Source organism: Sceloporus occidentalis, unplaced genomic scaffold (assembly GCF_023333645.1).
Source record: "Sceloporus occidentalis isolate IW3139 unplaced genomic scaffold, rSceOcc1.0.p SCAF_8, whole genome shotgun sequence".
Classification (NCBI taxonomy): Eukaryota; Metazoa; Chordata; class Lepidosauria; order Squamata; family Phrynosomatidae; genus Sceloporus; species Sceloporus occidentalis.
In genome coordinates this window covers 29,217,492-29,231,556 of record NW_028316988.1, presented here as the reverse complement: position 1 = coordinate 29,231,556, position 14,065 = coordinate 29,217,492, and positions in this window count along the sequence as shown.

The window sequence follows — 14,065 nt, the reverse complement described above, 5'->3', positions numbered from 1 at the left end:
TGACAGGCTGGCCTTCATCCCGTTGGTCAGTTTCAGTGGACATTGGCCTAAGAATGGAGACTCAATGCAGAGATCAACACCATCCATCCAATGAGACTACCCTGGCTGGAAGAGCCAGAGTGCCACTATGGGCAGAGTGTGGGACTAGGACTCTGGAGACCAGGGTCTGAATCCCCGCTTGGCCATGGAAATTGGCTGACTTTGGGTAAGTTGCACTCTCCAGTCTCAGGGGAAGGCAAAGGAAACTCCCCTTGAAATAAACTGGGCTAGAATAGGGTCACTATATTAGAAGCAGCATGATGGAGTGGTCCAGTTGCTGGACCGGCACTCCCCACTCAGCCATGGAACTCCCTGGCAGACCCCAGGCAAGTTGCCCTCTCTCAGCCTCAGAGGAAAGCTGTGCTCGCCCTCCCCAATGAGCATCCAGCCGCTTCCACCGATCACCTTTTCCAGGTCCCGGCGGTTGTACTCCTCTGCCAGTTCCTCTTGGTCTCCTCTCCTCTGGGTCTCCTCAATGATGCCTATGAGACGTCTCTTCACAGCCTGTAAGGAAAGACAGGAGGACACTGGTGGGCCAATGGCAGAGACGGCCAGCCCCAGCGGAAGTAAATGAAGCCCAGAGCACCAAGGGGACACATGGCCCTCAGAGGGTGGCTCAGGACAAGGAAAGGCAGCCAGACTGAATTGGAAAGAGGGACTCCTGGAGCAGAACCACATGTGTGCCGATTCCCTGACTGGACCCCACTCCCTTTCTTTCATGGTGGGCTCAGGCTTTGGTGGGGCATCCAGACCAAGCCCTCCCACCCACCAGACACACTCTGCTGGCAGGACCAAGGCCAGGGTGCCAGAGGCAGAGATCTGACCCTTTTCTCACACCTTGGCCAGGGATCGGGGCCACCGCCCCCACCCCACCCCCAGCAACCTTTGGGGATAGCATGGGGTGATCTAGACCTCCACATCTACCCTGGAGCATCTCTCTCTTGGCAGCAGGACAACACAAGAAGCTTGTGGGTGAAAGAGCAGGAAGACATTTGCTGGAACCACATTCTGAGCTGGATGTGGAGTAGCCCTCTCCTTACCTTCACCTGTTTTCGCTCCCAGGTGCCACTCTTTACTGCATCATTCTCAGAAAAGGCTGCGGACGAGAGGAGATCAAGGCAAACACTCAGGAGCCACTCAGAGGCCCCGCGCATGCTACCAGGCACCTCAGTGGCCAAAAAGCCACCTCAGCGGCTGCCAGGACAATTCTGGGTTGCATCAACAGGACCACAGTGTCTGGGTTGAAAGTCATAGTGGTGCCACTCTACTCTGTCTGGGGCAGACCCCACCTGGCCCTGTGCCCAATTCTGAACAATTCAAGAAAGATATTGACAAGCTGGAACTTGTCTAGAGATGGGTGACCAAAGAGATCCAATTTCCAGAAACTACCAAGCCTTATAGGCAGCTGTGGATGTTTGGTTCGGAGAAAAGAAGCCTCAGAGGGATGGGATGACAGCTATCCTCATAAAGCATTGCAACCCTGTGGTCAACGTCCGACAGACACTGACCATAGAACTGCCCTGGAGGTGCTACAAATGCCTAGTACAGTATTTTCTCTAGGAATCTCTAGGTCATTCAGTGTGATTTTTTGGTTAAAGTTGACCATAGAGTTGCACTGGAGGACCTAGATATTCCTAGAGAGAACATATCAATCAAATCCATGAATCCATCCCTACCATTTACTTCCAAAGTGGGCCCTTTCCCCTTCCCTCCTCTGCCCTAAACCCCAATGCTACTCCTCCTCCTCCTCCTTTTCCTCACCGGCTGTATTCAGATCTTCTTCCAGCCCTGCTTTCTTCTTTCGCCTTCTATTCCTCTTATCAAGGGTTGTTCTCTTGAAGAAGGAACCATTCCTGTAACAAAAGTAAAACACGAAATGGGCCTTTTCAAACCAGACTCTCGTGTCACCCATGTAACCTTCTCTTCTTCAGGGCTAAACACATTCAGCTCCTTCAGCCCAGCTTGGTGGTTTCCAGACTCCACCGTTTTGGTCTGCCTCCTCTGGACACGCTCCATCTTCTCAACATCCTTTTTGAACAGTGGAGCCCAGAACTGGAGACAGCATTTTTCAAAGTGAGGCCTGACTAAAGCGGGATGGAGTGGTTTCACATCCCTTGCAAACCCTTCTTGAGCACCTGCACATGACGCTGGAACATGCCCAGAGCTCTCCACCCAGAAATTGTCCTCCACATTGACCCCCAAATTACCATCCACAAAAGAAAGCCATCTTCTCTCACGGAAGTCGTAAGATAAATGGCAGTTAGCCTTTGTAGAATGTTGACTCTTGTCACCTATGGCAGCAATGATAGAATCATGGAATGATAGAATCATCAACCAATGGGGAAATGGCCAGTGGAGCACAGGGCAGATGTGGGAATGGAGAGTGGTTACAAAGGAGGAAGGGAGGTCTGGCTGGCAGGAGAACGCCAGTCCTGTCCAGCCGAGACCCTTCTCCATTCGCTGGTTCTGCCACACAGCCGCACCGGACCCTTCTTCTCCATTTTGGGTTCATTCTTGGGAGATTCTCTGAAGATGCCAGGCACAGATGCTGGTGAAACGTCAGGAAGAAACTCTTCTAGAACATGGCCACATAGCCCGAAAAGCCCACAAAAAACTAAGTTCCTCAAAAGCCCTCCTAGATCCTCTGGACTTCAACAACTATAGACTGGTATCAAATCTCCCTTTTCAGGGCAAGGGGATGGAGAGAGCAGTCTTGGATGATACTAATTCTCTAGAACCATTTCAAACTGGCTTCAGAGCAGGATACGGAGTTGAGAGTGCTATGGTCAGTGCCTTAGTGGGTGATCTTCACTGGAGCATTGACGGGGGAGTGTGTCCCTGCTGGTGCCCTTGGATCTCTCCGCAGCATTTGATACCATCGACGACCATGGTTTCCGACGGGAGCGCCTGAGGGGGGATTTGGGGATCTGAGGCACTACGCTTCAATGGTTCCAGTCCTATATCTCAGGCAGGTTCCAGATGGTGGGGCTTGGGGATATCTGCTCCTCAAAAATGGAGCTGTAATATGCCATACCACCAGGTGCAATTCTATCCTTAGTGACGCAGTGCTTAAATGCCTGTACTGCAGCCACTCACTCACAAACTGCAAGGTTTCGAGCTCAATACCAGCCAGGGCTCAGGCTCAACTCAGGCTTGCATCCTTCCGAGGAGGTCGCTAAAATGTTGGGGGGAATTAACTTACTTAAGTTGTATGAAGCGGAATATAAATGTAGCTGGTGTTGCTATCGCTATCCACAATGCTATTCAACATCTACCTGAAACTGATGGGAGAGATCATCTGGAGGCATGGGGCGGGATGCTATCAGTATGCTGATGGCACCCAATTTCTCTATGCTTTAAGACACAGCTTCATCTACAGATAGTGTGTCTCCTCTGAATGAATGCCTGGAGGAGGTCATGGGCTGGATGAGGAAAAACAAACTGAAGCTGAATCCAAGCAAGACAGAGGTGCTACAGAGAGGAGGAGGAGAGAGGAGATCTACACTAGAGGCGGAGTTGATGGAGCACACTGCCAGAAATTGGCGAAACATCAGGGGCTTTAACGTTGGTGTTTTCCGGAGGATTTTTTTAGGAGGAAGCCCACAGTCCTGTTCCAGTAATCTCCTAAGACTTTTCAGTATGGACACTGACGGAACCACTGCAGTCACCTGCAACACTTGTGGGATGTTTGTCTTCTTGCCTACAGAAGTGGAGAACTTCACATGCACCAAGTGCAAGTTGGTAGCCCTCTTGGAGGAGAAAGTCCAGAGTAGCTACACTTCAGCCTATTAGGGAGCAAGAGGATTTCCTGAACACAACGGAACTAACCATCTTGGATGAGTACCACGCAGAGGAAGTTGCGGGGGCGGAGAAGGTGACTTCCCATACACAGGAGGCAGACAGCGGGAGGAATGTCTCACAGAGAAGTAGGCCAAGAAGGGATGGTTCTGGGAGCTTGCAGCTAGAGAATCGATTTGAAGCTCTTTCCCTTATCAAGGAGGACGGAGAAGAGCAGCATGGACAGACTTCAGGGACAGAGCAGGCAAGCCTGAGAGTCCTACCCGAGGGAACAGTCGCTGCTAAGCCTCGGAGGAGGCGTGTGGTCGTAATGGGGGACTCCTTGCTGAGGGGTACAGAAGCAGTGATTTGTAGGCCTGACAAGATGTCTCGAGAGGTGTGTTGTCTCCCCGGGTCAAAGATCCGTGACGTGACAGAGAGGCTGACAAGACTGGTCAAGCCTACTGACCAATACCCTTTCCTTTTGGTCCACGTGGGAACCAATGACACTGCAAGACACAGCCTTCAGAACATCAAAAGGGATTACGAGGCGCTTGGTAGGAAGCTTATTTCCTGAATGACCTCACATTCTCCCTGGATTCTCTTCTGATTGTCCTCAGCATCATATGAAAAGCAGCTGAGAATTTGTCCCTAAGCCCTGGATGGCACTGCATTGTTCCCACTTTAAACTTCCATGTGATAACATGCTAGGATTCTATGATTCTATGACCTTCGAGTCCCTGGGATCAAACTCACACAACTTTGTGGCTCTCAATGGCTGCAGTGCCACTGTGACACCAGGGCTCCCTCACAAGGCCACAAATGGGCAGGCCAGACTGTGTTGCGTGGCTTTGGCCGGCCACATCGCCATTGAGGGTGAGTAGGCTAGAGGCCAAGCTGAGCCTCCAGGTGCCAGGACTGCCAGCAGTGTTGTCTGCTCTGCATGTGCGAATCTGGGGCAAGAGGGTCCTGTGGCCCTGAGATGTTAGAATCCTAGCGTTGGAAGAGACCTCAAGGGTCATCCAACCCACCCCCCTTGTGCTGTGCAAGAACACAGAATCAAAGCACCAGCAAAAGATGGCCATTCAGCCTCTGTTTAAAAACCTCCAAAGAAGGGGACTCCATCACCCTCCAAGGCTGTGTCCTCCAATGTCCAACAGCTTTGACCACCCTCTGTTTAAAAACCTCCAAAGAAGGAGCCTCCGTCGCCCTCCAAGGCTGTGTCCTCCAATGTCCAACAGCTCTGACCATCAGGAAGTTCCCCCTGAGATTTCGGTGGAATAATTTCTCCTGTAGTTTGTATCTGTTGCTCCTTGTCCTTGTCTCTGGAGCTGTGGAAATTTAGATATTTAAACATGACGATCATGTCCCCTCTAGACCGTCTTGTCATCAGGCTAAACACATGGATGGACTCTAGCTAGCATGGCGCAGGGATGCTGGGAGTCACAGTCTTCCTCTGAGGCATGGATAGCTGGGGCGTTCACTTCAGAACAGAATGGAAAGGCACTCAGGGAGGAAAAAATGCCCTCTATAATAGTAAATAGTAGAAGGATTGGGGGGAGGAGGTCAGTGGAAACAGAAGATCCGTCTGGGCAATGACTCCCTCCCTCCTGGTAGGCTATAGGTATGAGCAACATGGCCCCTGAGAGACGTTCCTTCTATGCCATTTGATCCATGGTGGGTTCTCCCCACATCTGTGTGACTCTAGGGCCAGAACACAAACACATGTAGGAATACTCTGAACTTAGTTACTGTGATACACTTATCAATCAGGTAGCCTTGTATTAGAACAAGAACTGTTTTAATGCAAATTTATTACAATCATGTCAGAGGATATGCAACAAAACAACAACAACAAGAATAACAATAACAACAACAACAACAATAATAAAATTCTATTTATATCCCGCCCCTTTGAGGTCAATCGGGGCGGCTAACAATAATAAAATACAATACAATATATATCAAAATCTACTTCCCTCCCCCCTTAAAAAGTTATTAAATCAATTATAATTAAAACCAACAAATTAAAACAACATAACACATACACACCATTACAAAACAGACAAAAACAAAACAGCAAACTGTGGCAGCATTCCACTCAAATTTCCAGAGAGGACCTTAGGGACTCTCATGAGAAGAGGGTTCCTGAGGCTGGGATGATCTATCCAGGAAAGGCCTGCCGGAAGAGATCCGTCTTGACAGCCTTTTTAAAGCTGTCTAAAGATGTCAGCTGACGGATCTCGTCCGGCAGGTCGTTCCATAATCGGGGGGCGACAACAGAAAAAGCCCTCTGGGAGGTAGCCGAAAGCCTATATCTTTGAGGCTGCAGCAAATTCCTCCCAGAGGACCGGAGTGTGTGGGGAGGATTATATGGGAGGAGGCGGTCCCTGAGATAGTTTGGACCCAAGCCATTTAGGGCTTTAAAGGTGATAACCAACACCTTGTACTGGGCCTGGAAACTAATAGGCAGCCAGTGGAGGGACTTTAATACCGGAGTAATATGGTCCCTCCTCGATGTTCCTGACACTACTCTGGCCGCTATATTCTGTACTAGTTGCAGTTTCCAGACCAAGCACGAGGGTAGCCCCATGTAGAGCGCATTACAGAAGTCTAGACGTGAGGTTACCAGCGCGTGCACAACAGTCTCAAGGTCCCTTACTTCCAGAAAAGGGGGCAGCTGACGTATCAGCTGAAGCTGATAACAGGCGCTCCTGACTGTCGCATTTACCTGGTTCAACATCAGGAGCGACGAGTCAAGGAGCACCCCCAGCCTGCGAACACAGTCCTTGACGGAGAGTGTGACCTCGTCCAGGATTGGAGGTTGCAACCCAATTCTGGGTTTCGGCGCTGCTACCGTGAGCACCTCCGTCTTGTCCGCATTCAGTTTCAATCTGTTTTTCCGCATCCAGCCCATTACTGCTCGAAGACATTCATTGAGAGAAGAGACGCCATCAGAATTCGAGGCCAACGAACGAGACACGGAGAAATAGATCTGGGTGTCATCAGCATACTGATAACACCCAGCTCCATAACTCCGAATAATCTCACCCAGCGGCTTCATATAGATGTTAAATAACATCGGGGACAGTATAGCACCCTGTGGAACACCACAGGTGAGCTCCCTTTTACTGGAGCAGCTGTTCCCGAGCAGCACCCTCTGGGACCTGCCCGAGAGGAAGGACCGGAACCACTGCAATGCAGTGCCTCCGATACATAACCCCCTCAGGCGGTCCAAGAGGATGCCATGATCTATTGTGTCGAAAGCCGCTGAGAGGTCTAGGAGCACCAACAGGGTCACACTACCCCTGTCGATGCTCAGACGCAGATCGTCGGTCAAGGCAACCATGGCAGTCTCAAGCCCAAAGCCTGTCCTGAAGCCAGTTTGAAATGGGTCTAGATAATCGGTTTCATCCAAGACAGCTTGGAGTTGAAGAACAACCGCCCTCTCGATCACCTTGCTCAAAAATGGCAGTTAAGAGACTGGCCTGTAATTATTCATATCCAGGGGGTCAAGGGAAGGTTTTTTCAGAAGCGGCCTAACAGCCGCTTCCTTCAAACAAGATGGAATATGTCCTTCCCTGAAGGACGCATTGATGATATCCATAAGGAACTTCCTCAATGCATCCCCCACCGGACGGCCAGCCATGATGGGCAAGGGTCGAGAGGGCAAGTTGTTTTCCTCACCCTCCCAAGGAGCTTGTCCACGTCATCAGTACTCACAGATTGCAGCTGATCCAGAATAACTTCATCGACGGAGTCGCTGGACACCTCGCCTATAGTTTCTGTTGAAATATTGGCGTCTAAATCAGCTCTTATCTGAGAGATTTTATCTACAAAGAAGTTATTACATGCGTCGCAGCAGGCCGTCTTTGGGATAAGTAAAGGATTTGGCGCAGGGGATACCTGCGTCAGCTCCCTCACCACCCTAAACAGCTCTGCTGGACGAGACTCTGCGCATGCAATACGTGCAGAGAAGAAGGATCTCTTCGCTGCACGTATTGCCTCCCGATAGGACCAAAGAAAGTTCCTATGGCGAGTTCTGTCGGATAAGAGTCGAGTCTTCCGCCACTTGCGCTCTAGTCGTTGTCCAAGCCGCTTCATATTCCTAAGCTCTGGTGTATAACCATGGCTTTCGGTGTGAAGCGGAATGGCAAGGACGCTTGGGAGCGATCGTGTCAATAGCCCTGGGAAGAGCGGTGTTCCAAGTATTAACCAAAGCATCAACAGGATCACCGGCATTCCCAACCATTAAACCCTCTAAGGCTTTCTGGAATCGGATTGGTTCCATTAGCCTTCGAGGGCGGACCATTCTAATGGGCCCACCACCCCCGGAGGGGCGGATACAGGCTCTAAGTTCCATCTTGACCAGGAAATGATCCGTCCATGACAATGCGGAGGTACTAGTAACCTCTGCCCACGGATCTTTCTGCTCCATACTAAAGACCGCATCGAGCGTATGACCTGCACAATGTGTGGGCCCAGCGACCAATTGGGATAGGCCCATGTTTGCCATGATCTCCATGAACTCCCGAGCCACACCTGTTAAACTGGTCTCGAGAGGAATGCTGAAGTCTCCCAAAACTAAAAGTCTGGGGGACTCCAACAACAGCTTGGTTAGGGAGTCTGCTAGACAACGGGGTGGTCGGTAGACTAGCAGAATCCCCAAACTATCCCTGGTCCTCAGGCTAAGGTACATACACTCGAAGTGGACTGTATTCCGGACAGGTATCCTGGTCAAGGTGAGGTTGTTTTTGTAAACTAGAGCTACTCCGCCTCCCCGCCCACTTCCCCTCACCTGCTCACTGACAGAATACCCGGCTGGGAGGGCCTGCGCCCAAGTGACTGCGCTGTCCTCTCCCAGCCAGGTCTCTGTAAAGCAAGCCAGGTCGGCATCCTCATCCAGGAGGAGATCATGGATGACATGAGTCTTGTTCTTAACCGACCTGGCATTGCAGAGAAGCAGAGTGAGGTTCTGTGGAATGGTTGGTCTGCTCTCCAAAGCAATCTGGGAAACAGAGGGAACTGAAGGCGGGATAGCTATCAAACAGTGATCCCGTCTTCTTTTGTAACATTCGTTCGCTCTGTTCCAGCCATACCTCCCATTCCCCAGCACAACTCCAATAGGCGCCCCCACCTCATTCCCGACCTCAGGTAATACAGTGGAATTTGAAGCCACTTCTCAGGAATAAGGGGGGTGTAAGGAATAATGTAATTTTAATATTTACATAAACAAATATTTGAGTATAAATTAGTGTAGAGACACACAGGCAAAAGCAAGCCACCCCAAAGCCCATACACATGGATGGTATCTGCCAAGCATCAAGATATCTGCCATTCCTGAGAGTCTTTGGCGCACCTGAATGAGGGCCACAGCTTTGAGGGAGGGACCTCCAGTGAGTGCGGGGCAAAAAGGAGAGTGTAACCAGGTGGGGAGGACAGGGAGGCTTGATGGAGGAGAGGAGGAAGGACCAGATGAAGAGGAGTGTGTGGACGACTAACGGAAAGAGCCAGAAGATGGGAAGCAGCCGAAAAGGAACCAGGAGGGGGAGGAAGGGGCGAGGCCCCAGGTTACTTCTGCCAGTTCTTTAAGACTTTTTAACTCATACTTGTAATATGAATACTTTTCATGTTAATAACTCGAGCTCATCTAGCCCTGGAGACTTGCATTCATTTTGGGTAGCCAGGTATTCCTCTACTACTTGTCTGCTTCTTCCTCTATTGCGTCCTTTGCTCCATTTTGTGCTTTCGCTTTTCTGACTTTACCCCGACACATGCTAGCTATTGGTCTGAATTCCTCTTTGGTGATTTCCCACCTTTTCTATTGGAAAGGTCAGGTGAGAGTTCTTTAGACAGCCATCCTGGTTACTTTAGAGGCCTGTAATTTTTTCCTTCTCGCTGGAACTGTTTGAAATTGTTCCTTTGGTATTTGGTCATCCGTTCCAGAAAGGCATCATTCAGTTCCTCGGTCTGTAGTAGAATTCCACAATAACATTCCTGTTGTTTCCCTCTCTGATTTTTTTATCCAGGAGCTCTCCACTTGCCTTCCAGGATTGAAGTCCTGGGTCTCTTCACATCCTTGACATATAATGCTGCTCCTCCTAACAATTAGTTTGGCCTATTTCTTTTTAAAAGATGATACCTCTCTATTACTACATTCCAATCATGGGACTAATTCCATCAGGCTTCAATGAGGCCTATTATAACGTATTTGCTGAGCTGTGCTAGCAGTTCAAGTTCCCCTTATTTATCTCCCATGCTCCATGCCTTAGTTTAGAGACTAATGCAACATAGAACTTTCTCCTTAGCTGCCTGTGTAAAGGTTTTCTCTCCCGTTGTTGGATCCTTGTACTATTTGCCTTGTTCTCTCTATAACACTTTGACTGTTATCTCTTGATGAACTGGCGTCCTCCAGAATACTGTCTCTGTTCCCCTCGTAACTCAGTTTAAAGTCCTCCTAATCGCATTTTTGAGACGGTTGGCACAAACATTTCTGGTAACCGGTGTGAAGTGCAACCCATCCCTTGCCAGACGTCCCCATGTCTGAAACTGCAGGCCATTGTCCAGGGATCCAAATTGTTCTCCGTGGCATCATCTGCGGAGCCAGTTATTCCCTTCCCTATTTTGCTTTCCCTTCCTGGACCGTGCCCTTCAACGGATTATCTGTGCATCCAGCTTTTTTAGTTTCCTACCCAGAGCCTCACAATCCCTTCTGAAGGCTGTGCCTTGCAGTACCATTGGTTCCCACATGGACCAAAAGGAAGGGGTAATGGTCAGTAGGCTTGACAAGTCTTGTCAGCCTCTCTGTCACATCATGGATCCTCGCCCCAGGGAGACAACACACTTCCAGAGATATCTTGTCAGGCCTGCAAACCACTGCTTCTGTACCCTTCAGAAAGGAGTCCACCACCACCGCCATTCACCCCCTTCCATGCTTGGCAATGGTCATTCCTTCTGCCGATTTTATCAAGGTCTCCTTCATATTCCCCAAAGATTGGACCTGCTGCTCTTCTCATCATAAAATCACAGAGTTGAAAGAAACCTCAGTGGCCACCAAGTCCAACTTCCTGCCATGCAGGAATACACACTCAACGCACCCCTGAGAAATGGCCATTCAGCCTCTGTTTAAAAACCTCCAAAGTAGGAGACTCCACCACATTCCCAGACAACAATTCCACAATCGAATAGCTCTTCTATCAGGGCATTCTTCCTAATGTCAAGGTAGAATCTGTTTTCCTGTAGTTTGTATCCATTGCACCGGGTCCTATTCTCTGGAACAGCAGAAAACAAACGTCTTCAGTATGGCATCCTTTTAAACAGGGCTAGCATTTCACCTCGTAACTTTCTCTTCTCCAGGATAAACATACCCAGCTACCACAGTCGCTCCTCAAAAGGCATGGTTTCCAGACCTTTCACATTTTGGTCATCATCTTCTGGACATCACTGATAAGGGAGAGAGCTTCAAATCAATTCTATAGCTGCAGGTTCACAAGCAGATCCCTGGTCTTGCTACTTCAGTGTGTCTAATCTCTGAAAGTGTTGACCTCCTGTGTATGAAAAATGTCCTTCTCTCCAGAAAATTCCCCTGTGTGTGCCCCATCCAGGACAGTCCATTCCTCTCTGCCCAGGAAACCTCTTGCTTCCTAATGTCCTGAAGCGTCCATACCCAGGCCTCCAGCTGCTGGACCTTCTCTTCCAACAGGGCTACCAACTTCAACTTGGAGCAGGCATAGCTAACTGTATCCTCTGACAGGAAGACAAGCATGGCACAGCAGTTCCAGCAGGTGTCTGCAGCAACTCTCTCGCTAATCGAAGCAGTAATGGACTATATGAGGAAAAACAAATTGAAACTAAATCCAGAGAAAACGGAGGTACTCACAGTAGGGGCCCCTAATCCAGGTATTGTGATACAACCACCGGTCCTGGATAGGGTCACACTCCCCTCTAAGCACTGTGTTCACAGTCTGGGGGTCTTTCTTGACTCGTTGCTCCAGATGACAAATCAGGTAAATGCGACGGTCAGGAGTGCTTGTTATCAGCTTCGGCTGATACGCCAGCTGCGTCCGTTTCTGGATCCGGGGGACTTGGCAACTGTGGTACACACTCTGGTAACCTCACGACTCGACTTCTGCAATGTGCTCTACATGGGGCTGCCCTTGTGCTTAGTTCGGAAACTTCAGCTAGTGCAGAATATGGCAGCCAGGCTGGTCATGGGAAAATCTAGAAGTGACCACATTACACCGGTCTTAAAATCACTCCACTGGCTGCCTGTTGGTTTCCGGGTGCAATACAAGGTGTTGGTTATGACCTTTAAAACCGTACATGGCTTGGCTCCAACCTATTTACGGGACCGCCTCCTTCTATACAATCCACCCTGCACACTTAGGTCCTTGGGGAAAAGTATTGCAACATATAAAGACCAGATTGGCTGCAACCACCCAAAGGACCTTTTCTTCTGCCGTTCCCAGACTATGGAATGGCCTGCCGGAGGAGATCCATCTTATTACTAGCTTAGACAGCTTTAAAAAGATGGTTCTCTTCCGGCAGGCCTTCCCCGAATAGCAATCCTGGCCACACACACACCTAATATGTTTACCCCATCGACTGCCCTGTGCCTAATCCCTCGTTGTTTATTTTAATTGGACTATCTTATGTTGGATTATTTTAATGTCTCATTGTTTAGTTCTGTTTTTGGGGAAGGAGAGAAGGGGATACTGGGTTTTGTACGGAGTTTTAATATGTAAGCCGCCTCAATTGTCTCTGATAGAGAGGCGGGATACAAATTTAATATATATATATTATTTATTATTATTTCTCTTTTTAATCATGCTCGGTAGTCTTAAAAACGCACTGAAGAGAACTCTGGACCACCCCCACAAGCTCCATGGACTGGAGCTGCAGGTGCAGATAGACAGAGAGAGTAGCTGCTAGCTCCTCCGTCCACCAAATCTCTGCCTCACTTCCTCTCAGCAGAAGCCCTGCCTCCCTGAGACCTGGGAATACACCCAACAGAGTGCTATCACACCTCCTCGCAGCTCACAGAAACAATCAGCCTTGACGCAACAGACAAAAGCCCCCAAATTGCAGTAGAACAACAGACACTAAAGAACACACAAGCAAGCCTCCCTTGAGCTCAAACGAACAAACCAGCTTTTCCCCAACTGACCCTCACCAAAAGACTCTCTCAGTCTGGAGAGGTTTAACCCCACAGGACCCCAAACTCATCTTTTACTGCCTCTTTCATCACACACGGACAAAACAACCATGTTAGCTAAACCTGTTTGCCAAGCTCTGTCACCAAGCTCCAGGGTCTGGGACTGCAACTAGTGGATGCTAGCTCCACCAAGACTTACTTCCTCTCAGCAGAAGCCCCATCTCCCTGAGAGGAGACGCTCAGGAAGGGGGCCTTACCTGGCAGTGGAGATGCCATGATCACCTCCGCTCATCGGACACAAACAGTCAGCCTTGGGCCCCAGTGGACTAATCCACTCACACAGGCAAAAACCAGCTGCTCATAACCAACACACATGAATGGGACCTGCTATACCCAGATGTCTCTGTGCCCATCAATGCCACCTGAACAAGGGACAGCCCCTTCCCATGGCCACAGCCACAAGGAAGGAAGTCCCCAGTGGCCTCTGAGGAGGAGGAACTCTTCCTCCACCCCAAAACAATGTCTTTCAAGGAAGAGGAAGGAGGTGCAGCCTGCTGTTCCCCCTGGCCGGGCCTGGTCTTGGCTCCCAGAGGAGTCTTCAGGTGGCCGGAAGATCTCCAGGAAACCAAGAGGAGCTGGCAGTCTCAGAGATTCCCAAAAATCCTTCTGAAAGCATGGGAGACAGTCTGCTTGGGAGGAAATGGAAGAGGGAATTTCCCATGTGCCCACTGTGGGAACAGCAGGTTGCACCTCCTTGTCCTGCCTCACAAGGTTTTCTTTGGCCTCATTCCCACTTGATTTGGTTTCCACTGATTTGGGTAAACCAATCCAAATTGACGAATCAGTTCAGTGGCAGAGGATATTTGCGCCAGGAGAGGCCGGGGGCATGAAGGCTGGGATGGAAAGAAGCAAGGAGGCTGGGGACATGGAGAAGGCCAGGGGAAGGAAGGGGGAAAGGAGGCCGGGGGACAGAAGGCAGTGTGAAGGAGGCTGGGGACATGGAGAAGTCTGGAGGACGGAAGGCGGCAAGGAGGCCGAGGGATGGAAGGAGGTGTGAAGGAGGCCAGGGAAGGCTGGGATGGAGAGGTTGGGGAA